The following is a 26,178-nucleotide window of genomic DNA, read 5'->3' on the forward strand; positions in this document are numbered from 1 at the left end:
CTTGGATCCTGAACCCAGTTCCAGATCTATTGACCCACGTGTCGGGTTCGCTACACCCCTCTCTCCACACCCTCAAATTGACAGCTTGGCTGGTAGTTCCATCTCTAGTCAGGCTTCATGATGTGTCATCATCATTATCCCATATTCATTTATCCTCACATAAACCATCAACCAGAAGGCATTATGACAGTAAGTGGAAAAGGTTCTCTGTTTGGGCACAGAAAATGAAAGTGGATCCTTACACCGCTCCCATTCTCGTAATTCTGGAATTCCTTTCGGAGCTTTTTCAGCAGGGATCTGCCGCAGCCACCATCAAAGTACAATTGGCAGCTATTTCACATTTTTATTTGGGATATCCCAATGTTAACCTTATGTCGCATAAGTTATGCAAAACTTTCTTGAGAGGAGCCAACTTGCTGAGACCACCTTTACAGGAACATGTGGCTTCTTGGGACTTAAATGTTGTCTTGTCCAAACTAACATCCCCTACCTTTGAACCGTCTCATTCAGCTTCCTTAAAGTGCTTGTCTTGGACGACTGTGTTTTTGGTAGCTATTACATCAGCCAGACGTGTTTCTGAGCTACATGCCCTGTCTATTAAGCCACCTTATTTATTTATTTTAGCAGACTGTTCAGAGTAATGAACATTAGTTTTTCATAAAGGCGGGGTTTCTTTATGTACCAATCCTTCATTTGTTCCCAAAGTTTGTTGTTCTGCCAAATTGAACCAGTCCATTGAGCTTCCAGTCTTCTTTCCCAATCATAGCAATGCAGCGGAATATCGTTTTCACCAGTTGGATGTTCACAGACAGCTGCGTTTCTGTTTGCAACGGACCATAGAATTTTGGAAGTCAGACCAGTTGTTAGTTTCCTTTTCTGATTCTAGATTGGGCTTACCAGTTTCTAAGGTGACATTGTTTAACTTGATTTAGAGTTGCATAGTTTTCATCTACAGCTCGGAGGGCAGACCCTTACCCCACAGGATCAAGGCTCACTCTACCAGGTCTCTGTCTACCTCTGCAACCTTCCAAGCCAGGGTACCAATTGATCACATCTGTGCAGCAGCTACGTGGGGCTACCTCTCACACCTTCATTACTCATTATAAGTTGGATTTGGCATCTAGAGGTAAAGCATCCTTTGACTCCACGGTGCTCAGGAGTATCTTCCAATGAGCCACCCAAGAATAAGGTACTAGGGACGCTGTCCCATATGTAAAAATGAAGGTGAGATTGGACTGCCTAATATAAAGAAGTTATGTACTCACCATAATGTTCCATGTTGGTAGTGCATCTCATCCTTCATTTTTTCCAACTCTCCCTCCTGCTTCCATCCTGGAAGATCTGGAGGTAATATTATAAATTTCTTGGTTGGCGACACTTTAGTATTGGTTTGTTGGTTAAGGGTTTCTTTCTATCCCTTTCTATCGCTAGTGAGCAGCAAACAAGATCTGGGGATTGCACTGGTGCACCATGGGATACCTGCTTAGCCACGAGCCAACCAGAAGTCTTCGAGCTTGAAATTCGGCCGAGTCAGAGCCAAGGATCGGCTCCAAACCCATATGTAAAAATGAAGGGTGAGATGGACTACCAACATGGAACGTTATGGTGAGTACATAACTTCTTTTTTTTCTGCATTGATGAGCGTCTAGTTTTCCAGAATCTTATGATCTAACCCTTAGAAGTTAGTTAGTGTACTGTTAGGAAAGTGTGCAGTGAGTGTAAGCACACACATAACAGTACATGTAGATGCAAAATGGAGTGGTGTCAAGCTGGATCAAACACCATCAGTAAACATTGATAATCAAAAATCTCGAATTTAAAAAATACTGATCTAAAATTATCAAAACTAAAAAGATTAGGAAAAACATTTATGCAGCGTGCTAACCCCCCTGTACCCTCCAATACCCCTTGCATATTACATATGACAGTTCTGAGGTTGCACAACAGTGGGGAAAGGGCAAATTCCTACTCCTTTCTGTGGAGTGATCTCACACATGAAGATGCTGGCAAAACTAAAGAAAACATTCAATATTCTAAATGTTTGTTATAATTAGCTGCAACCATGTATATATTTCGATGCATTGATTTACAGAATATCATGTATTGCCAGCATAAATTATGACACAGATTTTGACTTCAGAAGAGTACGCATCATAGTGTACATAGTTTTCACTTTAATTTTTAAATAAACTGAAGATCTTTCTCATCTCCAGTTTGGCACCCCACCCCATCCTTTTAAAGATGACAGTATGCAGATCATGTATTCTTGAATTTGCATACTATTTGACTCTGGTGTTTTTAGGATGGTTATTCTAATTGTGTACTACCCTGTGTGTAAGACAGTATGCCTACCTTTGCATCCTTGCATCATGGGAAAAGGATCGCTGAGGAGAAGAAAAATAAATGCCCACAGCAGACAGGGTCTTTCCATCCTTCTCACACCTGGCTAGTGTGTCCTTAACCTTGGGGACAACCAAAGATGATCCGTCAAAAGGAGCACTGACAAAGGAAGACCTGAAGGGCTCTGTGAATTCTGTGAATTCACACAAGCATATCCAGGTATGGCACCTTATGGCAAAGCCAGAACCTGCTGCTTTTGTCATGCCTTTGAATCTGTGTGCAATAAGCCACATGGACGAGTTCAATACAGACTCCAGGGTGGCTATGTGAGGTATCCTGCACCTTGTTAGACACAGCTCCAGCAAGAGTATCTGATAGCTTCTTAACCAGATCTCTCTCGAGTCTAGTAAAATGTGCCATAAAGTTCAAGAACTGAGTGCAAAGGTCAATGAAGTGTAGACCCACTTTCCAAATCTGTTCATCATCCTACACTCCTGGTTGGGAGGATGTACAGTAGGACTCTCATCAGCAAGTTCCTTCTTTGTGGCAGCCGCCACCACCATGACATCTACTGCTAAACCCTTGGCCCAATACTGGTGTTCTTCTGACTTGGCCTATATCAAGGCTTCTTAAACTTCAACCACATGCGACCCGATTTTTGCAAGAGAAAATTTGACGTGACCCCATTTAAGTAGGTCACCCCCCCCCCCAGCCATTCTAGTGTTCCTTTTCTTGACTGTTTCTCCCAAGTTGCCATAAACATTGTTCAAAACTAGTTTTCTACTTTACTTCTACAATGATTACAAATATTTGGATTTAATTTAAAACTTTTATTTCAAATTTTATAGCAAGAACACTGAAGGACATTTGCTCAACAAAGCAATACAGTTTCACAGTGAAAACAGACTTTGCATTAAAACTTTTCTGCCTTTGAAACCCACATTTACTGAAACAGCATTGAAACCCACATTCAAAGAAAATGCATCTGGCCAGTGACAGATTAAGTTTAGCTTTGGGCTCTTTTCAAATCATAGGCCCCCTGCACACATTTTTAGGACCATGAAAAAGTTCTTTGATTCACCTTCCTGATAATAAATTATAATATATAGTAATTAAATTACATATAGTGTATAGTACAGCACCACTTGTAAGAGCGCGTTTTAAATGTATAGTTTTGAACATTTTTCCAGTAAACATTGAAACAAAACATATGAACCAATAATGAAAAAACTGCCCATTTCAGAACATTTCAACCATAAAAAGCCACTAAAACTTCTGTCATTACAATACACCAATGTCAGTCAATATGCACAATCTTAGCAGAAGTGAAAGTCATCTGAGTAATTCCATATTAGAGATCTGTAACTAATGAAAAGGTTGCAGCTAGCAAACAGCTTTATATTTCAGTGTTTCATCTACAAATTCAGTGCCTCCTGCCCTTGAAGAATAAATTGCCTGGGAGCCATTATTTAATCCCCAAATGATGTGGATATTCTACAAAAGGGCCTTACAGAAACAGATGCTTGGTGCCAGAGCCATGGGCTCAAGCTTTATGTCAAGAAATGTATAGTTATTCCCTTTGGGAAAAATCATGTACCCATGAATTACCACATAGGTGGCAGTACACTAAACACAAAGTGTGATGAGAGACTTAGGGACACAGATGGACAGTGGTCTTACCTTTGATAACCATATCGCCACAACAGTCACAAAATCCTTCTATGTGGCACACATCATCACTAAGGGCTTTTCATCCAGAAAAAAGGAGGTCATTGTCCCACTGTACTCATCCCTCATTAGACCCATTATAGAGTACAATGCCCTGTTTGGTATGTACCTCACAAGACATCTGCAACATCTGGAAAGGCCGCAGAAATACCTCATTAAAAGAATCACTGGCCTAAAGCAGATGCCCTATGCTGACTGTCTAAAAAACTCCAGCTATTCTCTGTGGCATATCGTCTACTCAGAGGTGATCTCTGCTTAACATACAAGGCCATGTCAAACCCTGACCTGCTCCACTTAAAGAAATCCCAATCCCTCAGAGCCACACGCTCCAGGGATCTAAACCTTGTCATCGCAATGAACAAAACATGCTGGAGGGGATAGGTTTCTGACCCAGAGACTCCCCATACTCTGGAATAGACTGCCCATACATGTCAAGCAGAGCGCCTCATTGGCCCTCTTCAAAAGGAACCTTGACGATTGGATGGGAGATAGGAAATTCACCCCGGGGATCACGTCAGTCACCCTGCTAGACAGGGGTCCAGGGAAGTAAATATTGTGGGAAGAAATATATCCAGGGAATTGTTATGGCTAGGCTTGTATAAAGCCCTAGGGCTGATAGCCTAGTACCAACCTATGAACCTGTGCACCTATGTTGCAGTAAAAAAATGGTAAGCTGGTTATATTGCAGTAGGCCAGAGACTGGATGGCAACAGGTTCATAGTTACTAGGCATCTCATCCAAAAGAGGACATACTCAGAACAGGAGCACCCCACCCCCTTAAAATACAACAGTGTCAGTAATCCCTCTACATGCTGTGGGAGTAGAACCTGGTTCTGAGGGTCTCTGATCAGCTCCTGTTTTTTATGCAGAGCTGACCTTGGCTGTTGGGACTTTGTTGGTTGCGGGTCCTTCCCTAGGGGCCTGGCAGAGGGCGGACTCTTTGATCGGGGTGTGACCTGTGTTCTGAGGTGGTCTTTTTCTGTTCCGGGCTCCCACTCCTCTTCGGTAGGTCCTGCCTTCCAGGTTAGAGAGAGCTTTAGCCTCTACAGGCTCTCAACTGGTTCCTTCTGCATCTGAGTGTCACATAACCATATCTTCTGGTCCAGGGCTGACACCAGTGTCCATGACAGGACAGCGAGCACCAAAGCTTCAAATTACCTCTGTACAGGGCCCCTCATCAGAGTCTTCCTCAGACATCCCCACTGAGGAACCTGTCCCGTAAAATGATGTGCAAGAGGAAGCACTTATTCCCCAGAAGAATCTGTCACCGAAGACATAGATTTCAATAAAGGGGAAGTTTCTGCCCAGTCACCCCCCTGAAGATGTCTCCTTTGGAGACATCCTAGAGATCCCCAAGCAGAGGGATAACTGGAAGCACCAAGAACAGACCTCAGAGGAATCCATGTACTTGCAAGCAGTCAGTGCTCGACCATCTACTCCGTTTGACCCCCCACTGACGAACATCTTAAGCTGATACCACAGTGTTCTTGGAAGGCTGCTGACTCCATAGAGCCTGTTCCCCAGAGAATAGATAAAATTCTTTCTCCACCGGAAGAACACCAGTATTGGGCCAAGGGTTTAGCAGTAGATGTCATGGTGGTGGCGGCTGCCAAAAAGAAGGAACTTGCCGATGAGAGTCCTACTGTACATCCTCCCAACCAGGAGTGTAGGATGATGAACAGATTTGGAAAGTGGGTCTACACTTCATTGACCTTTGCACTCAGTTCTTGAACTTTATGGCACATTTTACTAGACTCAAGAGAGATCTGGTTAAGAAGCTATCAGATACTCTTGCTGGAGCTGTGTCTAACAAGGTGCAGGATACTGTCGCCTCTCACCTAGCCACCCTGGAGTCTGTATTGAACTCGTCCATGTGGCTTATTGCACACAGATTCAAAGGCATGACAAAAGCAGCAGGTTCTGGCTTTGCCATAAGGTGCCATACCTGGATATGCTTGTGTGAATTCACAGAGCACTTCAGGTCTTCCTTTGTCAGTGCTCCTTTTGACGGATCATCTTTGGTTGTCCCCAAGGTTAAGGACACACTAGCCAGGTGTGAGAAGGATGGAAAGACCCTGTCTGCTGTGGGCATTTATTTTTCTTCTCCTCAGCGATCCTACTCCAAAAATCGTAGGAGTGGAAAGATGTGGTTCAAAAAGTCCCAGAAGCCTTTTCAGGGCACACATGGTGGCGGCTCCCCTCGGGGCAGAGGGGGGAGCTCAGATGGAAGACGCCTACCATGAGGCAGAGGTGGACCGCAAAACCAGGGTTCCAGAGACACTTTCTCTGGGCAACCCTATCAGCGCTCCTGAAAGGAGGCCCGATTGTTTACCTGTGGAAGCAGTCGGTGGAAGACTGTCACTGCACTCGACAGCCTGGCGACAAATAACATCCGATACTTCGGTGCAGAGAATCACCACCAGAGGCTATCATATCCCCTTCACCCTTTTCCCAAGATCACTGAGAAAAATCCCCGATGGTCCACCCAGTCAGAGAGATCAAGCAGCCGTAGAAGTTCAAAAGCTGTTAGGGAAAAAAAGAGTCATCCAAGAAGTCCCACCAGACAAGAAAGTATCCGGATTTTACTCCAGGTTCTTTTTAGTGCCAAAGAAGATGAGGGACTTGAGGCCAATATTGTACCTCAGCCTTCTGAACAAGTTTGTTCAGCAGACAAAATTCCGGATGGTCACAGTTCAGTCACTTCTCCCCTTTCTAGGGGAGAATGATTGGATTTGCTCTATAGACCTTCAAGACACATGTTACCACATAAAGATGAACAAATGCTCAAAGTATCTCCGATTTCGGCAAGGAGCCAGTCATTATTAGTTCAGAGTGCTGCCCTTTGGCCTCACCAGCCCCCAGAGTGTTAAAATGCATGACAGCAGTCATGGCTCGTGAGATTCCAAGTGTTTTCTTATCTAGAACACTGGCTCCTCACTGCCCTTACCAGGCATCTACTGCTTCAAGCCACAGACCTCATCATACACTTGTTCAGTGCCCTGGGCATAACAGCCAACAACAAGAAGTCACAGCTGTCTCCCACTCAGGACCTCGAATTCATAGGAGCCTGCCTCAACACAGTTTCGTGTATAGCTACTCTACGCTTTTACAGGCTTTAAAAGATAAGGTCTCAACTACAGCTCATTTTAGTAAAAAAAAAAGAAAGTGCTCGCTGTACTTGTCCTTCAAGTCGTAGGATCCATGGTGATGGCCATCACCTTGTTTCACTTGGCGAGATTTCACATGAGGATACTTCAGTCGCTTTTGGCCTCCCAATCGTCCATTCTATCTCATCCGATGACTCACCCGATCTTAGTAACAGGACATTGCAAAAAGGATCTATCCTGGTGGAAGCAGTCAGAAGAAATCCTAATGGGCTGTCCATTTGTTCCCCCACAGCCCAAGGCCATAGTGAACGCATACTCCTCCCCAGATGGGGTGGGAGTTGCAATCCAGTCAGACATGTCAGTGGCATGGTACAAACAGGGTGGAACCAAATCCTCCCCCCTTTGCTAGGAAGCTCAGAGTGTGGCAGTGGGAGATATCTTCCAACCGCTTTCTTGTGGCAATGCATATTTCATGGAGTTCCAATGTGATAGTGGACAAGCTGAGCAGGCACATTTTACTGCTTCCGTGAGTGGTCTCTCAATCCGAAAGTGACAAGGAAATCTTTAGCCGATGGGGCCAGCCTTGCTGCATTCTCTTTGCATCCACAACCCACAATTAGTGCAGCAACTACTTTGCCCTAATCTTCCCTCAGAAGAGTCCCCGAGAGACGCTGTCTTTCTCGATTGGCACTTGGGTCTTCTTTATGGGTTTTCCCCATTTCCCCTCATATCCCGCTTCTTAAAGAAAGCCCAAGGTTGCGAAGCAAAGTGATTCTCATTGGCCCCTTCTGGCCCAGGCAAATTTGCTTCCCCTTTCTATGGCCTCACTTGATTCACCAGCCATGGATTCTGTACCCAGTTTCACACCTGCTGTGTCACCTGTAGGAATTGGTGCATCCTGATCTACGCTGTCTCAAGTTCACAGTTTGGTTCCCCCAATTCCGTTAGTTGCCAGGCAGAATAATTTAACTTCCCCCATACAAAAAATTCTTCTGGCTTCCCATAGACCCTCCACCAGGAGACTCTGTTCCAGTAAATGGAAGAGATTTTCAATCTGGGCTTATGAAAACAATTAAGACCCCATTTTCGCCACCTGTTGAGAAAGTTTTGGAATTTTTAGCTGGCCTTTTTGACCAGGGAGCTTCTGCTTCCACCATTAGAGTTCAATTGGCAGCAATTTCTAATTTTCACAATGGATGTGATGACCATTCTTTAATTTCCCATCACCTATGCATGGTATTTCTCAAAGGTGACTTGTGTCTAAAACCTCCATTTAAAGATCCCTTAGCTCCATGGGATCTAACCTTGGTTTTGCTATCTTTAGTACTACCTCCATTTGAACCAGAGGCTACTTGCCATCTGAAATTCCTTTCTTGGAAAAAACGTTATCTAGTAGCCATCACTTCTACCAGAAGAGTCTCTGAGATCCAGGCATTATGTGCAACCCCCCCCCCCCGGAATATCGTTTTTCATAAAGACAGGCTATCATCGAGAACTAACCCTTCCTTTCTTCCTAAGGTGGTATCTGAACCCAATATTAATCAAACATTTGAGTTACCAGTTTTCTTCCCCAAGTTTTCCAAGAAAGGTGACTGTTGCATACACTTACTTGGACATACATAGGGAACTACAATTTTACCTGAACAGGACTAAGAGTCCATGAAATCAAACTGATTGTTCATTTCCTTTTCTGGTCCAATGGTGGGACAAGCTGTATCCAAAGTGACCTTATCTAAATGGCTGAGAGATTGTGTTACCTTTATTTATGTACATTACCAAAAGTTACCTGTGCCTGATGTTCATCGTGCATACAGCTGCAGTCATCACACTTGGGTTATCCTGCCGTCAGGCGGGTCCTCGGTCGGCCGAATTCCAAAGTCTAGGTCCGGCATCGGTTGTTGTCGCTTCTTCCCTGACGTCAGTGCGGCAGGGGTATAGCAGCCGACGCCATTTTCTTCAGTCTTTCTTGCCGTGTGGTGCCCGAAGCAGAAGCAGTTCGCAAGTGCCGGTCGGCCAGCTCCTGAGATTTACGAACAGTATTTCAGCCGAAGTCTTCTTTAAAGCTAAGTACCCCATTGGGGAAACTTTTCTTGCCTCAGACCGATGTCAGACAAAGTTAATAATTGCATTTCTTGTGGGAAGCAAATACCGCATAAGGATTTTCACTCTTTCTGTATACCTTGCTTAGGGCCAGACCACGACGTCTCGGCCTGCCGTTTTTGTACTAGGTTCAACAAGCGCACTTTTAAGTGCTGGGCAGAGTTCGCCCTTCATTATTTTGGCAAAAAATTTAATTATATCATGTCGTCGGATACACCGACGCCAGTTTTAGGCAAAAGACGCAAAAACAAAATGGCAACTTTAACCAGACTAACTGCAAGGAAAGTCCTGCAGGCTCTGGGGTTCGTGACATCTTGCATCCTACTAATACCATGTGCAAAGCTGCGTATGAGGAAACTACAGTGGTACCTAAAAAACTTATGGTCTCAACACAGCCACAGCTTGGAAACAATTATACCACTCATTCCATGCCTTCAAAAGGAATTTTTGTGGTGGGCTCAAGCATGCCAAAGAAACACAGGTCTCCCTTTCTGTTTACCTCAAGCAACTCAAATCATCACAACAGATGCCTCAGACTATGCCTGGGGAGCACACATGGCAGATCAGTGCATTCAGGGAAAATGGTCCCAAAAAGAGAAGCACCTACACATCAACCAAAAGGAGATGCTAGCCGTGCAAAATGCTCTTATGACCTTCAAAGACCTACTGCATCCAGGCCAGCTATTAATAAGGACAGACAACACCACAGTCATGTGGTACATAAACAAACAGGGGGGGACTCATTCATACCCCCTGTGCAGGCAAGCTATGACCCTGTGGAACACAGCACTGGAATTTCAAATTCAACTACAGGCACAATTCCTGCCAGGGAAGGAAAACACACTGGCAGACAACTTAAGCAGAAATATGACAGACCCATAAGAATGGAAGTTGCATCCTCAAGTCTTCTCAAAGATAACTCAGGCATGGGGACAGCCAGACATAGATCTATTTGCTACCCACAGAAAAAATTACCATTTGGAAAAATTCTGTTCAAGGACCTATCATCCACAGGCCTGGAAAGTGGACGCACTCTCTTTCAATTGGACAACATTGACAGTCTTATGCCTTCCCGCCTCTTCCTCTACTGACCAAAGTTCTATTAAAAGCCTGAGCAGAGAGGCCACAAATGATTCTCATTGCTCCAGACTGGTCACAACAGCACTGGTATCCTCTCCTAAAGAGCCTGTCACACTCACCACCATGGATCCTACCTCTAGTTCCTCTTCTGTTGTCCCAGCACAACTACAAAACCCTTCACAGCCAGCTCAAAACTTTAAATCTAGCTGCATGGATAATACCTTAATTTCCCAACAGACTCTCCTCTCCAAGGAGGTGCAGGATGTCATCTTGGAGGCTAGGAGACCCTCTACTAGAAAAGCCTACTCCGCCAAATGGAAACGATTTTGTTCCTGGAATCAAGAAAAGGGCCAGAATCCTTGGGTAATAAATATACCTCAAATTTTACAGTACCTAGCTGAGATGTTAAACAGTGGCCTTTCCTTCTCCTCTATCAAGATCCACGCTTCAGCCATTTCAGCACAATACAATACAGATCCTCCTTTATTCTCACATCCTCTATTATGGCAGTTCCTCAGAGGGGCAAAAAATATAAAACCCTCACGGAAACCACCAGTCCCAGCTTGGGACCTCAACTTCGTATTGGAAAAGCTGACCCTGCCTCCCTTTGAGCCAGCTTCTTCAACAGAGCTACAATACTTGTCGTGGAAAACAGCCTTCCTTCTGGCTATTACCTCAGCATGCAGGGTTTCGGAGCTACAGGCCCTCATGGCTGTGCAACCATTCATCATTTTCCATCAGGACAGGGTTTCCTTATGAACCAACCCTACCTTCATGCCAAAGGTAGTATCCAGTGTAGCTTTGAATCAGACTATTCATTTACCTACCTTTTATCCAAATCCACAGAACAAAGGAGAGAGGCTACTACATTCCTTGGACATTCACAGGCAACTTCGTTATTACTTGAACAGAACAAAGTCATTCAGGAAATCTGAGCAGCTCTTTGTGTCCTATGCTACAGGTGCTCAAGGAAAGGCTATTTCCAAACAGACTATTTCAAAATGGATAGCCCACTGCATACGCTTTTGTTACTCATTTCATGTAAAATCAGTGCCTGTATACATCAGATCCCACTCCGCCAGGGCTACAGCTACCTCTGCAGCTTTCCTCAGGGGGGTCCCTACCAAGGACATTTTGGAAGCAGCTACTTGGAGTTCAGTGCACACTTTCTCCAAGCACTACCACCTTCCACTATACTCAAAATCTAGAGCGGGCTTTGCCACAGCAGTCCTGCATGGCATCCTAGCCCCTCCTAGTTCTGCTTAGTACCTACCACCCTTACTTAGCTTTGGGATTCTACCCAAGTGTGATGACTGCAGCTGTATGCACGATGAACATAGTACAGTTTTGTACCTGCTATAAATGTAGATGTTTGAGTGCTCATACAGCTGCAGTCCAGGTTACCCTCCCTCCATCCCCTCTTAGGACAGGGCTTATGACAAACACCTTTATCATACAACCTATTTGGGGTATTCCTTTATGGTGTATTTGCTTGCAACTACTGTTTTGATTTTCTACATTGCATGTTTACATAATATTATGTTTTGCCTTCCTTCTGGGGGCACCTGACATCTAGGGCAAGAAAAACTGAAGAAAATGGCGTCGGCTGCCTCTTTTATACCCCTGCCACACTGACGTCAGGGAATAAGAGACAACTGACGCCGGACCTAGACTTTGGAATTCGGCCGACCGAGGACCCGCCTGACAGCAAGATAACCCAAGTGTGATGACTGCAGCTGTATGAGCACTCGAACATCTACATTTATGGTAGGTACAAAACTGTACTTTAAAGTGCATTCAACCAGATCAGTTGCTACATCAGCAATTTTTCATTCAAAAGCTTCTTTGGATGGAATTTTTGCAGCCACAATTTGGACTATGCCTCATCTTTAACACTCATTACAAATTGGATATGGTTTGCAGGGGAAGAGCATCCTTTGGCTCTATGGTTCTCGGGAATATATTTCAATAATGCTACCCAGGGACTAAAGTAGCTGGGGACTCTGTCCCATTCGTCAAGAATGAACGAAGATTGACAACATCAGATAAAGAAGTTGTGTACTGACCATAATGTTCCATCTGTGTTGTCAATCTTCGTTCATTCTTGACATCTCACCCACCTTCCCATTCCTGTAGATTTCCAGGAGGATTGAATCCTTGTCCTGGGTTTCAAAAGGTTTTGTTTTACCTTGGACATTGCTTCTACTTACAACTTTTGTGTCCACACTTGCTATAGTCTATAAACTCGATCAGAGGTAGTGGAGAGAGGGGCATTGCAGATAGTGTGTTAGCTGGAGAGTTTTTTGGCTGGCGTGAGCTGTATAACAGCCGAGCAGGTTCTGAAGATCGTAACCAAGTCCCATTCATCAAGAAGGAACAAAGATTGACAACAAAGATGGAACGTTATGGTGAGTACATAACTTTTTTGTTCTTAATATTAGTATAAAAATTTGATGATACAAACTGCATGTTGTATTCTAAAGCAGTCCTGTATAGTGTGTAGTCAGAGATATTTTCATTATGTGGTGGGGGTGTCTTATAGTGACCGCTTTATATGTTAAAAGCATTAAAGCAAGAAAATACGTTTTCTTAGTTAAAAGGTATCCACCCAAGCCTTGGACAATAGCATAGTAGCAAAAGCTGGACAGAAGCCAAGTTAATGTCATGATCTTTTGCTGCTGGAGTTGGGGATGTGAAAGTGTGTTGATCACATTATATGTAGAACTAAGGTCATTTCACTTTCAGACTCCCAGGTTTTTGAAAAGTAAGTTGAAATGATGAAAAGCATGGGAAATGGTAGTTATTTTTTGTAGTTGCAAAAATATTAGTTGTTTGATTTTTTTCAATTAGCAAATGCTTTCAGTGGGAGATAAATGTGCAGAAGCAAACAATCATGAGAGGGCTGAACAGTATGTTCTGTCAAAAATTTGCAAAGATACTTTCATGTATCTTGTAGATTAGTACCTGATGTTCTTCATGTTTCACTGTTGCAGTCATCACACTTGGGTTATCGGCCTCCAGGTAGCCTTCAGTCGACCCGAATACCAGAGACTTAGTATTTCTGCATCGGATGCTGTCGCTCCAGGACTGACGTCAGAGGTATAAAAACAGGCAGCCGACACCATTTTATCAGTCTTTCTTGCCGAGGAGCCCAAAGCAGAAGCAGTTCACAAGTGCCAGTCAGCCGCTACCTGAATTTTCGTTTACGAATTTAATAATCGTGAAGTCTTCTAAAGCTAAGTACCTTGTTGGGGATCCGTTTTTCTTGCTCTAACCAATGTCAGAAAAAGTTAACAATTGTCTTGCCTGTAGAAAGCAAATAACTCAGAGATTTTCATTCTTACTGCATCACCTGTTTATGCCCAGACCACGACGTCCCTCGCTGTCGGTTTTGTGCCTTATTTAATGCCCGAACCATTCGTTGGGCTCTCTTTGTCGCTAAATTATTTCGCTCTTGATCTCAGTATTCTGAAATGGCTTTGCTAAGCCATCCGACTACCGATATTCCGAAAAAACATAGACAGAGACAGACCGCATAGGTCCAGAACTACAGACGATGCTTCCGTTAAGCTAGTCGCCAGTCCACTGGTACTTAGTGAGGCGCTTTCACAGCCCCTGATGCCCGCTTCAATGGATTCGCAGGCCTCTGAGCCCTATTTGGAGTATGGTATGCCGCAAGACTCTTCGACTATGGAACCTATGGATGTCTCTACCTTGGATGGGTCTGGAGCCGCTGAGCAGGCACTGACTTCTGAGGCAGTTATTCGCTCAACCGATGATCGACTCAAACTGACGACTTTTTTTAACCAAAACTACCGAGTTTTTTAGGCCCAGAGTACGCACCACGCCTAAAAAACAGACGACCAAAGCACATGCACCTTCTCCCATGCCACAAAAACAAATGCTTAGAATGGCTGAAGACCTTATTACGCTGATTAGGGGAAGTCAGCCTTCCCCTGCTAAGAGACAGAGTCCAGTCTCCTTCAGCTTCTACAGACCAGGAGTCCGATGACTCTGAAAGTTCTGATTATGAAGACATGCCCTTATCTGCTTATGAGGATTCAGATGCAGAGGAATCCATTCCCTCTGCCTCCCCTCCAGAGGATTTTTCTTTTGGTGAAACCTTGCATACCTTATGAGAGCATTTCCACTGGGAATGCCAAGACTATCCTCAGTCCAAAAAGAGACTCGGAGAATTTCTAGAGCTGCCTCAACACAGGCCCTTAGCAATACTCCGTGTCCTGGATGTTGTGGATGATGTTTTTATGGACTCCAGTCTTACTCCTGACACTTTACCTCCTTCCCCTAGGAAACCAGACAGGTACCTGATGCTCACAAATTTCTTTTCAGGAATCGTACTGCTGACCCAGAGATCATTTCCCAGGAGCCTAAAGGTATCAAGGCTTCTATAGCTGAGAATCCCTCTCCTTCGGACAGGGATTCCAGAGCTCTGGACAGATGGGTAAGAAGGTATGTACCACTGCAACTCTTGCTATTAGCGCATTGAATTGTCAATTTCACATGCTGAAGTACCAGCAACATATTATGGAACTTATTAAACAAAAAGTGGCAACCTTTTCAGACTGTGCAGAAAATAAAGAATTGCAGGAGTTTATGCACTCTGCAAGCCAAGTCAGCAAGCATACTTTGCAGTGTGGCTTTGACGCCCTAGAAGCATCTTGCCGGGCAGCTGTCCCTGGCTCTGTACTGAGAAGACACGCTTGGCTGAAGGAACACACCTTGGCAGACCATGTCAAATCAAAGTTACTAGATGCTCCTTTGAATAAGGACGGTTTGGCACCAAAGCAGAAGAGGTTCTTAAAAAGATGGAAAAAAAAGTTACGTCTATGCAGACTGTTTAAGAATTCTTACAAGTGCAACCCCCTAGGTTCACTAGGCATTGCCCTTCCAAACACTGGTCCTTTCCAGCCCCCTCCAGGCCTTCTCAAACCAGACCCAGGGGAAAGAGACCACCCAGACTTCAGTCTCAGGGTATGCAGAGATCTAAGCAATGGAGTGCCCCCACCCTAAAGCAGGGAGTGGTAAGCCACCTCCTTATGGCAAAAGCTCTCAATGACTACTTTACTCCACTCCCCAGCCCTGCCCAATTGCTTGTGCACTTAGGAGGAAAACTTGCCCTTCATGCAAAAAACTGGATGTCCATCACTCAGGACCGGTGGGTTCTCAACATTGTATCCCAGGGGTACAAATGTTATTTCCATTCACTGCCAACCCCAAGCTGGTTTCCAGACCTTCCTCCAAACCAGTGGGCAGAGGCTCAAAATAAGTACTTTCCTTGCTCAATATCCGAGCTATTCAGCCGGTTCCAGTAGAACAGAGGGGTCAAGGATTCTACACTAGACTCTTTCTGGTACCCAGGAAAGAGGGCTCTTGGCACCCAATCCTGGATCTTTCCATTCTCAACACCTTCCTGGTAGTACCAAAATTCAAAATGCTTACCCTACAACAACTTTTTCCTATGCTAGCCAAGGTTGCCTGGTTAGTCACCATAGACTTAAACGTAGTCTATCTGCATATCCCCATAAGGGAATCATGCAGGAAGTATCTACATTTCAGGGCAGGTTCTATGCATTATTAGTTCTCTGCATTTCCCTTTGGCTTATCTGCTGCACCCAGAGTATTCACAAAATGCCTGGCTCCAGCCATTGCATACTGCAGGCACAGAAATGTCAAATTTACCCGTACTTGGACGACTGCCTGATTCAGGCGGACAGACAGGAATTGCTGCTGCAGCACCTGGCATTTGTGAAAAACCTTCTCACTTCCTTGGGGTATGCCATCAGTGAAAAGAAATCCAAACTGGTACCCAGTCAAAAGATTGTATTCCTAGGAGCAAGCTTAGATACAGCATCCCAGATAGCATTCCTTACTCCAGAAAAACAAGCCTGACAGACTTCTTCACTCAAATGGCCACCAGAACCAGCTGTCTGCAAGAAAAATACTGCAAGCCCTAAGTTTCATGGCCTCATGTATACTGCTGATTCTATATGCCTTAAAAAGTCTTTGGTGCCAATATTCTCAGGACCTGGAAACAAGTCATTCCTATCATACCCTGTCTAAGGACAGAGTTCCTCTGGTGGGCAGAAGCATGCAACCACAACAAGGGACTGCCATTTACTCAACCCCAGGCCACCCAGACCCTAACCACAGACTCATCAGACTCTGCCTGGGGGGCACATATGGACGGAATATGTATTCAGGGCCACTGGAGCCCAAGTCAAATTCATCTTCTCATCAACCAAAAAGAGATGCTAGCTGTACAGAATGCCCTGAGAGCTTTCAGATCCCTAATCTTTCCAGGACAACTGCTAATAAAAACAGACACCACCACAGTTATGTGGTACATCAACAAAGTGAAGCCAGAAGACCCAGTACAAGAAAATCCTATGCTGATAAGTGGAAACAGTTCTGCTCATGGATTCCATCTAAAGGAGAGGACACAACACTGCCCTCTCTGCCTCTTATCCTAGATTACTTAGCAGATCTACTCCACAAAGGCCTGTCCTTCTCCATTAAGATACATGCCTCAGCCATTTGTGCTCATTACAACACTGAGCTACCTATCTTCTCGCACCCTCTTATCAAACTATTCCTGAGAGGGGCAACAACTTAAGACCACCAAGGAGAGCACCCACCCCTGCTTGGAACCTTAACTTTGTACTGGAAAAGCTCACGCTTCCCCCCTTTGAACTTGCTGCATCAGCAGAGTTAAAATTCCTCTCTTGGAAAACAGGCTTGCTTCTAGCCATCACTTCAGCTGGAAGGGTGTCTGAGCTACAAGCACTGATGGCTGTGGAACCCTTCATTATTTTCCATGCTGACAGGTTTTCCCTCCGGACTAACCCTTCCTTTATGCCTAAAGTGGTGTCCAGTGTGGCTCTGAATCAATCCATCCATTTGCCAATCTTCTTCCCTAATCCTCAAACTAAAGGGGAAAGGATCCTGCACTCCTTGGACGTGCACAGACAGCTCAGATTCTACCTTGATAGGACTAAGCCCTTCAGAAAATCTGACCAGCTATTACTAGTCAGCTTTGCAACTGGGGCAGAGGGCAAGGCCATTTCAAAACAAACTATTTCCCAATGGATAGCACACTGCATCCATTTCTGCTACAAGCACCATGGGAAACCAACCCCTCAGGGGGTCAGAACACATTTCACTAGGGCAACATCTACCTCTGCAGCATTTCTCAGGGGAGTCCCTACCAGGGACATCCTGGAGGCTGCTACCTGGAGTTATGTACACAACTTCACCAAGCATTACTAACTGCCTATCTTTTGCAAACCCAGGGCAGGATTTGCTAAAACAGTCTTGCAAGGCATACTAGCCAGCCGTAACTCTTCTTGACTGCCTCCACCCTTCTTCAGCTTTGGGAATCCACCCAAGTGTGATGACTGCAAAAGTGAAACACGAAGAACATAGTACAGTTGTGTACATTTACCATAAATGTAGATGTTAGAGTGTATTCACTGTTGCAGTCCTGGTTTCCCTCCCTCCAGCCCTCTTGTTTTCTTTCTCTCTCTCCCCCTCCCTCCTATCTATGTATGGCTGTCACTAACCCCTTCTGGGGTTTTGGTATTGGCATTTACTTTTTACTGGTGGTGATGTTCTTCGTGTTTCACTGTTACAGTCATCACATTTGGGTTATCGGCTTGCAGTAGCCCTTAGTCGGCCTGATTATCAAAGTCTTGGGTCCTGCGTCGGTTGCTGTCTCATCTTCCATGACAGGTAGTCAGGGGTATAAAGCATGCAGCCGATGCCATTGCATCAGTCTTTCTTGCTGTGCGGTGCCCGAAGCAGAAGCAGTTCGCTAAGTGCCAGTCGGCCGACTCCTGAAATATTAGTTTTCGAGTTTCAGATATGAAGTCTTCAACTAAGCTAAGTACCCCATTGGGGATCCTTTTTCTTGCTCTAAACCGATGTCAGTAAAAGTTAACAATTGTATTTCTTGTGGAAAGCAAATACTTCATAAAGATTTTAATTCGTACTGCATTCCTTGTTTAGGCCCAGACCATGATGTACCTCGCTGTCGGTTTTGCACCTTATTCAAACCTCGTACTATTCCTCATTGGTTTATTTACGCATCTAAATATTTTGGTACTCAGTTCAGTTATCCAGAAATGGCTTCGGTAAGCCACCCGACTACCGACATTCCAAAAAAAACGCAAAGATAAAGGCAGAGACAGACCGCATAGGTCCAAAGCTTCCGACGCTTCTCCTCAGCTAGTCGTCAGTTCACCGGTACTCAGTGAGGTGCTTTCACAACCCCTGATACCTGCTATTTCATATTCACAGGCCTCTACTGAGATCCATTCAGAGTCCGGTATGCCGCGAGATGCTTCATCGACTGTGGAACCTTTGGCTGTATCTACCTTGGATGGTTCCGGAGCCGCTGTGCAGGCACCGGCTTCTGAGGGTGTATTCAGGCCTACTGACTTGCATATTAAGCCAATGCCATCGTCTTTTTCAAGCCCTAAAACTCAATCCATGCCTAGAAAACCAAAGCCCAGACCCGCATGGTCAGGCCCCTATGCCTAAAAAACAAATGATAAGACTGGTTGAAGACCTTATTACTCTAATCAGGAGAAGCAACCCTTCCCCTCTGAGACCTAGGACTGATTTTCCTTCTGATTCTTCTGATCAGTATTCTGAAATTTCTGTTTTCTCTGATGGCCGGGATTTGCCCTTATCTACCTATGAGGATTGTGATGCAGAGGACTCCATTCCCACTGCTTCCCCTCCAGAGGTTTTCTATTTTGGTGAAACCTTGCATACTCTTAGGGAGCATTTCTGCTGGGAAAGCCAGGATTACTCTGACTCCAAAAAGAGGCTTAGGGAATTCTTACTCCTACCTCAACACAGGCCTTTAGCTATCCCTCCTGTACTGGACATTGTAGATTATGCCTTCTCGGAATCTAGTCTGGCCCCTGACTCTTTACCTCCTGCTCCCAGAAAACCTGATAGGTATTACAGGGTACTTGACTCTCACAAGTTCCTCTCTAAAAATACTGCTGAGGAGCCTGAGACCATTTCACAGGGTCCCAAGGGCATTAAGGCTACTATTGCCAAAAATCCTACCCCCTCTGATAGAGATTCCAGGGTGCTGGATAGATGGGGTAGGAAGGTATACACTTCTACAACTTTGGCCATTAGGGCCTTGAACTGCCAGTTTCATATGTTAAAGTATCAGCAGCATATTATTGGATTGCTTAAATGGAAAATGATGATTCCTGACTGTGCTGAAAATAAAGAATTACAGGATTTAATGCATTCTGTTGAACAAGTTGGAAAACATACTTTGCAATGTGGTTTTGATTCATTAGAGACATCTTGCAGGGCTGCTATCACTGGGTCTATACTTAGAAGGCATGCTTGGCTTAAGGAGCAATCTTTGCCAGATCATATTAAAGCTAAATTACTGGATGCTCCCTTAAACCAAGACAATGGCAACAAAGCAGAAGTAGTACTTAAAAGATGCAGGAAAAAGTTAAATCTACGCAAACTGTTAAAGATTTCCTGCAAGTACAGCCTCCCAGATTTAGTAGGCATTGGCCCTCTAAGAAATGGTCCTTTCTTGCCTCTTCCAGGCCTTCTCAGTCCAAACCCAGAACCAGCAGAACACCCAGGCTTCAGTCCCAAGGTACTCACAAGCCTAAGCAGTGGGGGGCTTCCACTTCCAAAGCAGGGAGTAGTAAGACTCCCCCCATGGTAAACTGTCTCAATGACTTAACTTTAAACCTTCCAAGCCCTGCTCAACTGACTGTTCCTTTAGGGGGGAAGATTGCCCTGCATGCAAAAAATTGGGAACTCATTACCCAGGACATATGGGTTCTAAATATAGTTTCCCAAGGATACAGATTCCACTTCCACTCCTTACCAACCCCAAACAGTTGGCCAGACCTACCCCCAAATCAGTGGACAGAGGCTCAAAAGCAAGTTCCCTCTCTTCTAAGCATCAGGGCTATTCAACCTGTCCCAGAAAAAGAATGGGGGCAAGGTTTCTACTCAAGACTTTTCCTGGTACCCAGAAAAGACAATTCCTAGCATCCTATCCTGGACTTGTCTGTCCTAAACACTTTTTTGGTAATCCCAAATTTCAAGATGCTAACTCTTTATCAGCTGCTTCCCATGTTAGGCAAAGATGCCTCGTTGGCAACACTGGATTTAAAAGAAGCCTACCTGCACATCCCAATAAGGGAATCTTGCAGAAGATACCTACACTTCAGAGCACGCTACATGCACTATCAGTTCTCTGCACTGCCTTTTGGCTTATTTACTGCACCCAGGGTATTCACAAAGTGCCTAGCTCCAGTCATTGCATTTTGCAGGCAAAGAAATATTCAGATATACCCATACCTAGACGATTGTCTAATTCAGGCAGAAAGCCAGGACATACTATTAAATCATCTGGAATTTGTAAAGAAATTGCTAACTTCTCTGGGGTACACCATAAACGAAAGTAAACTGCATCTTGTACCCTGCCAGTAAATTGTATTCCTGGGAGTAAGCTTGAATGCAACTTCCCAGATGGCCTACCTCACGCCAGAGAAACAAGTTCATTTGACAGCCTACTTCAAACTACTGGCCACAAAGACCCAGCTGTCTGCAAGGAAGATACTGCAAGCCCTGGGATTCATGGTCTCTTGCATTGTACTAATTCCATATGCAAGACTGCATATGAGGAAACTACAATGGTATCTAAAAAGCCTATGGTGTTAACATTCTCAGGATCTATAATCAATGATGTCCTTCATGGATGCATCTGCAGTCATAACAAATGGGTTGTCCTGTCGTCAGGCAGCCCCCTTGGGTCGCTTGATTCCAAAGTCTGGGTCGTTGCAGTTCTCAGAGTTTCGCGTGTCTCGAAACTGAATGGTCAATCTTCAGCCTCCGACTACTACCTACTGACTACTGAGGCTCCTGTTACCTACCTGAAAGAAATTCTGGAAATTTTGCCTACAACTGTGGTCTGATCTATCAGACACCATCCCTTTGGATATCATCTCTCCCCTGCACGTGTGCTGCAGCCTCCTGCAACCATGTCATTGCTGCCTTTGCCAGCAGGGCTAAAGCAGCTAAATCAGTGCCTGTTAAACCATCCTCTCTTGGGGCCTACTTAGGTTCTCAAATGCTTACTCTGGCAGATCCCAATCTCTCACCCAGACAGGGCCTCAGCCCCCAGAAAAGAGCAGAGCCCCCAGAGCCCCGAGGCCTGTGTCCTCTGATGATTCTGCGGATGGCTGATTACACAGACCAGCCAGAGGCTCCTTTTCAATTATATGAAGATTCATGCTGAAGAGAATCCCCACCAGCCTCTCCTCCACCAGAGAATTCTCCTTTGGGAAACCTGACCACATGAGAAGAACAATTCCAATGGCAGGAACAAGATTTCTCAGATTCAAGAAAGGCTTGGGAGACTTTTCACGCCACCACAACATAGCCCCTAGCAATACCTCCTGTCCTATCTGTTGTGGACGATGACAACAAAAAAAGAGGTCATCAGATTGCTACAAGTCCTGGGATACACAGTCAATTTACAATACAAACAAGTTGGGCTGATACCATCCAAGACAACAAGAACAAGCTTAGAATTACACACTAAAAACAGATGGCATTCAACTGCACAGAAAAAAAAAAAGAGCCTCTTCTTTACTTTTGGCATTAACAAAGCAGAACAATCTAACAGCAAGAAGAAAAGTGTAGGGCCTTGCTTTTCATTCATGGCATCATGCATAATCTTGGTCCCCAGACTAGACTGCATAGAAAGTTACAGTGGTACCTAGAAAATATGGTCTCCAAACACAGGCACAGCAGAAACAGAAATATACCATTAATCCCATGCTTAAAACAGGAGTTCCTATGGTGGTATCAGTTCGGACATCTACATTTATGGTAGGTACAAAACTGTACTATTCCCATCATACCTTGTCTACAGATAGAGTTTCTTTGGTGGGCAGAGGCCTGCCACCAAAACAAGGGACTGCCATTCAATCTACCCCCTGCCACCCAAACCCTAACAACAGACTCATCAGACTATGCATGGGGGCTTACTTGGCAGGGCAGTGCATTCAGACCAAATGGGAACCCAAGACAAATGCACCTGCATATCAATCAGAAAGAAATGTTAGCTGTACAGAATGCTCTGACAGCCTTCAAGAACCACATTCTTCCAGGACAATTATTGGTAAAGACGGACAACATCACTGTTATGTGGTACATAAACAACCAGAGGGGGAACCCACTCATACCCTCTCTGCAGACTAGCCATGGCTCTGTGGAACACAGCCTTCAGCTACCAAGCTCAATTCCTGCCAGGAAAGCTAAATACACTGGCAGATAACCTAAGCAGAAATCTCATGGACCCACATGAGTGGAAACTGGAACCAAAGATATTCAACATGTTGAGAAACAAATGGGGGAGCCCAGAGATAGACCTGTTCACCTCCCCCAGAACTACCAATTGGACAAATTTTGCACAAGGACTCCCCACAAACAAGCTTGGAAAGTGGATGCCCTGTCCTTCACCTGGAAAAACCTATCAGTTTATGCCTTTCCCCCTCTGCCTCTCCTCTCCAAGGTACTACTAAAGATCAAACGGGACAAACCAAGGACAGTACTGATTGCACCAGACTGGCCACGCCAACACTGGTACCCCATCTTGCGCAGTGTCACTGTTGGCACCATGGCACCTGCCTCAGATCCCTGCCCTAGCAGGAGGGCCAAATTCTGCACCCACAGCTTCAAACCCTGAACCTGGCAGCCTGGCTAATTACATGATCTCTCCTTTACCATCCCTCAGTAAGCAAGTGATGGATGTCATTCTGGAGGCAAGGAGGCCTAGTACTAGAAAATCCTATGCTGAAAAATGGAAAAGATTCTGTTCCTGGAGCCAAACCCAGGGGATGACCACAGCAGCGCCCACTCTACCTCATATTCTTCAATACTTAACTGAGATGCTTCACAAGGGCCTTTCCTTTTCCTCCATCAAAATTCATGCCTCAGCTATTACAGCTCATCACAATACAGAACCACCCCTCTTTTGTCATCCACTGCTGAAGCAATTCCTCAGAGGAGCCAAAAACTTAAGACCACCCAGGAGAGCCCCTACTCCAGCCTGCGACCTTAACTTTGGATTGGAAAAGCTGACTCTACCTCCCCTTGAGCCAGCTGCAAATGCAGAGTTGAAATTCCTTTTTTGGAAAACAGCTTTCCTTCTAGACATCACTTCATAAAGAAGGGTGTCTGAATTACAGGCCCTCATGGCAGTGGAGCCTTTCATCATCTTTCATGCGGACAGGGTGTCCCTCAGGACCAATCCTTCCTTCATACCCAAGGTGGTGTCCAGTGTGCCTCTTAATCAGTCCATTCATTTGCCAACCTTCTTTTCTAATCCACAGAACAAAGGTGAACGAATACTGCACTCCTTGGACGTACACAGACAACTTAGATTTTACTTGGACAGGACTAAGCCTCAAAGGAAATCTGAACAGCTGTGGGTTGCATTTGCTGCAGGGGCAGAGGGGAAGGCCATTTCAAAGCAAACCATTTCTAAGTGGATATGCCATTGCATTCATTTCTGCTATAAGCACCATGGAAAACCTACCCCACAGGGGATAAGACCACATTCCACCAGGGCTGCATTTACCTCTACAGCCGTAGGTGTCCCTACCAGAGACATCCTAGAAGCTGCTACCTGGAGTTCTGTACATACCTTCACCAAGCATTACCACTTGCCAATTTTTTCTAAATCCAGAGCTGGCTTTTCCACTGCAGTCTTGCAGGGCCTTATAGCTGGCCCTAATGCTGTCTAATTACCTCCTCCCATCCTTAGCTTTGGGAATCTACCCAAATGTGATGACTGCAACAGTGAAATACGAAGAACATAGTACAGTTGTGTACGCTTACCATAAATGTAGATGTTCGAGTGTATTCACTGTTGCAGTCTTGGTTACCCTCCCTCCAGCCCTTTGACTTCTGTTGCCTATACCTCTATTCTTGTTTACTATGCTTAAAGCTTTTTGGTGTATTTGCTTTTTTGTTGAAGGTGTAACCTTGTATCTAATTGCTTCCTGTTATGGGGGCATCTGACATCTGGGGCAAGAAAAACTGATGTAATGGCGTCGGCTGCATGCTTTATACCCCTGACTACCTGATATGGAAGATTAGACAGCAACTGACGCAGGACCCAAGACTTTGATAATCAGGCCGACTGAGGGCTACTGTAAGTAGATAACCCAAATGTGATGACTGCAACAGTGAATACACTCGAACATCTTCATTTATGGTAAGTGTACACAACTGTACTTTGAGTGTACCTACTCCGACATCCCCTGAGCAGGTTGACTCTTGGAGCCGAAGCATCCCTGTTAGATCTGGAAGGATAGAGTGAACTCTGAGGTTTTCTGAACCATCTGTTCCTCTTGGACCTTCAGCATTGGACAGCTCAGCTCCGACTTCCACCTCAGGTGGATTGTTCTTGGGGCGGAGGGGGGCGATGAGCCTGAAACTCACTTTCTCGGCTCCATTGACTTACTTATCCCCAGAGCGATCTTCCTTTGAGGTTGTGAAGAGAGTGTTCTCTGCTACTGTAGGTCAGATGGGTCCTTCCCCCTTGGATCAACCCTCTACCTCTCTGATGACTTTGCAATGTGATCCTCAACATTCTACCCCACAGGGACAGCCAGCTAAAATCTCCTGGACCTCTGCGTATTCTAATCTCTTCTGATACTTGTCTGGATCACCCCACTGAGGAAGTCTCTAGGAAGAGAAAATGCAAAAAGAGGCACTTGGACCCTCCTTAAGAGTCAGTCACTGAGGATACTGATTTTGATGGAGAGGGGTCCCCAAAATCACCACCTGATGACATCTCATTTGGAGACATTCTTGAGATCCTTAAACAGAAGGGTGGCTGGTCTTCCCAATACCCTTCTTTGGAGAAATCAGTATTTCTGGAAGCCTTTGGGACTGGCCCATTTATCTCCTAGGTTACTCCTCCCACCATTGAGCCCATTGATTGATCTCTAGGTGGTCATGGAAGGAACCTGATACGATTGAGCCAGTCCCCAAGTGACAGACTGGATTCTCGCTCCACTGGTAGGCAGATAATTTTTGGGTAATTGGTTGCCTGTAGATGCCATGGTTGTGGCAGCAGCTATAAAAAAAGGAACTCGCCAGAATGCCACTGTCCATCGTCCTAACGGAGCATCTAGGGTGATAAACAGATTTGGGAAGCCATGTGTATGCTTCAGTGACTTTTGCACTCAGATTGTTGAACTATTTGGCACATTTTATGAGGCTTCAAAGAGATTTGATTAAAGAGCTATCGAAATCTCTTTCTTGAGCTGAAACTGCTGAGGCTGAATCTTCAGTAGTCTCTCAGCTGGCTACCCTACAAGCTGTATCTAATTCGTCCATGAGGCTTATCTTGCATGCTGCAGAAGGCTCCTCAAGTGCTGTGGGTTCAGGTATTTCCAACAGGAGGCATGCCTGGATACACCTGTGTGATTTTTGCAGAGCCCTTCAAGTCCTCGTTCATCAGTGCTCCCTTTGCAGTACTTCTTTATTTGGCCACACGGTAAAGGATGCACACTCTGGGTATGAGACCCATCAAAGGACCTTTTCCAGGAATCAACAGGGAGGTCAAAAAATGTGGTTCAGAAAATCTCAGGGTCATTTCCAGGACACACGTGGCGGTAGTTCCCCCAGAGCCAGAGGAGGCCTGCAAAATCGAGGGTCTAAGGATTACTTTTCCAAAAGACCCTTTCAATGCTACTGAATGGAGGTCCTATTGCCTTCCTCTGGA

The 26,178-nt window shown here is 45.0% G+C and overlaps 1 protein-coding gene across 1 annotated transcript in view; it reads left to right on the plus strand.

The window, feature by feature from the left end:
• BTRC (beta-transducin repeat containing E3 ubiquitin protein ligase) overlaps positions 1-26,178 on the plus strand; it is a 2,835,508-nt gene that overhangs the window by 545,499 nt on the left and 2,263,831 nt on the right. The gene's annotated exons all lie outside the window — the stretch shown is intronic.

The sequence above is a fragment of the Protopterus annectens genome, chromosome 14.part0, assembly GCF_019279795.1.
Source record: "Protopterus annectens isolate FY-2018-M chromosome 14.part0, PAN1.0, whole genome shotgun sequence".
NCBI classification, from domain to species: Eukaryota; Metazoa; Chordata; order Ceratodontiformes; family Protopteridae; genus Protopterus; species Protopterus annectens.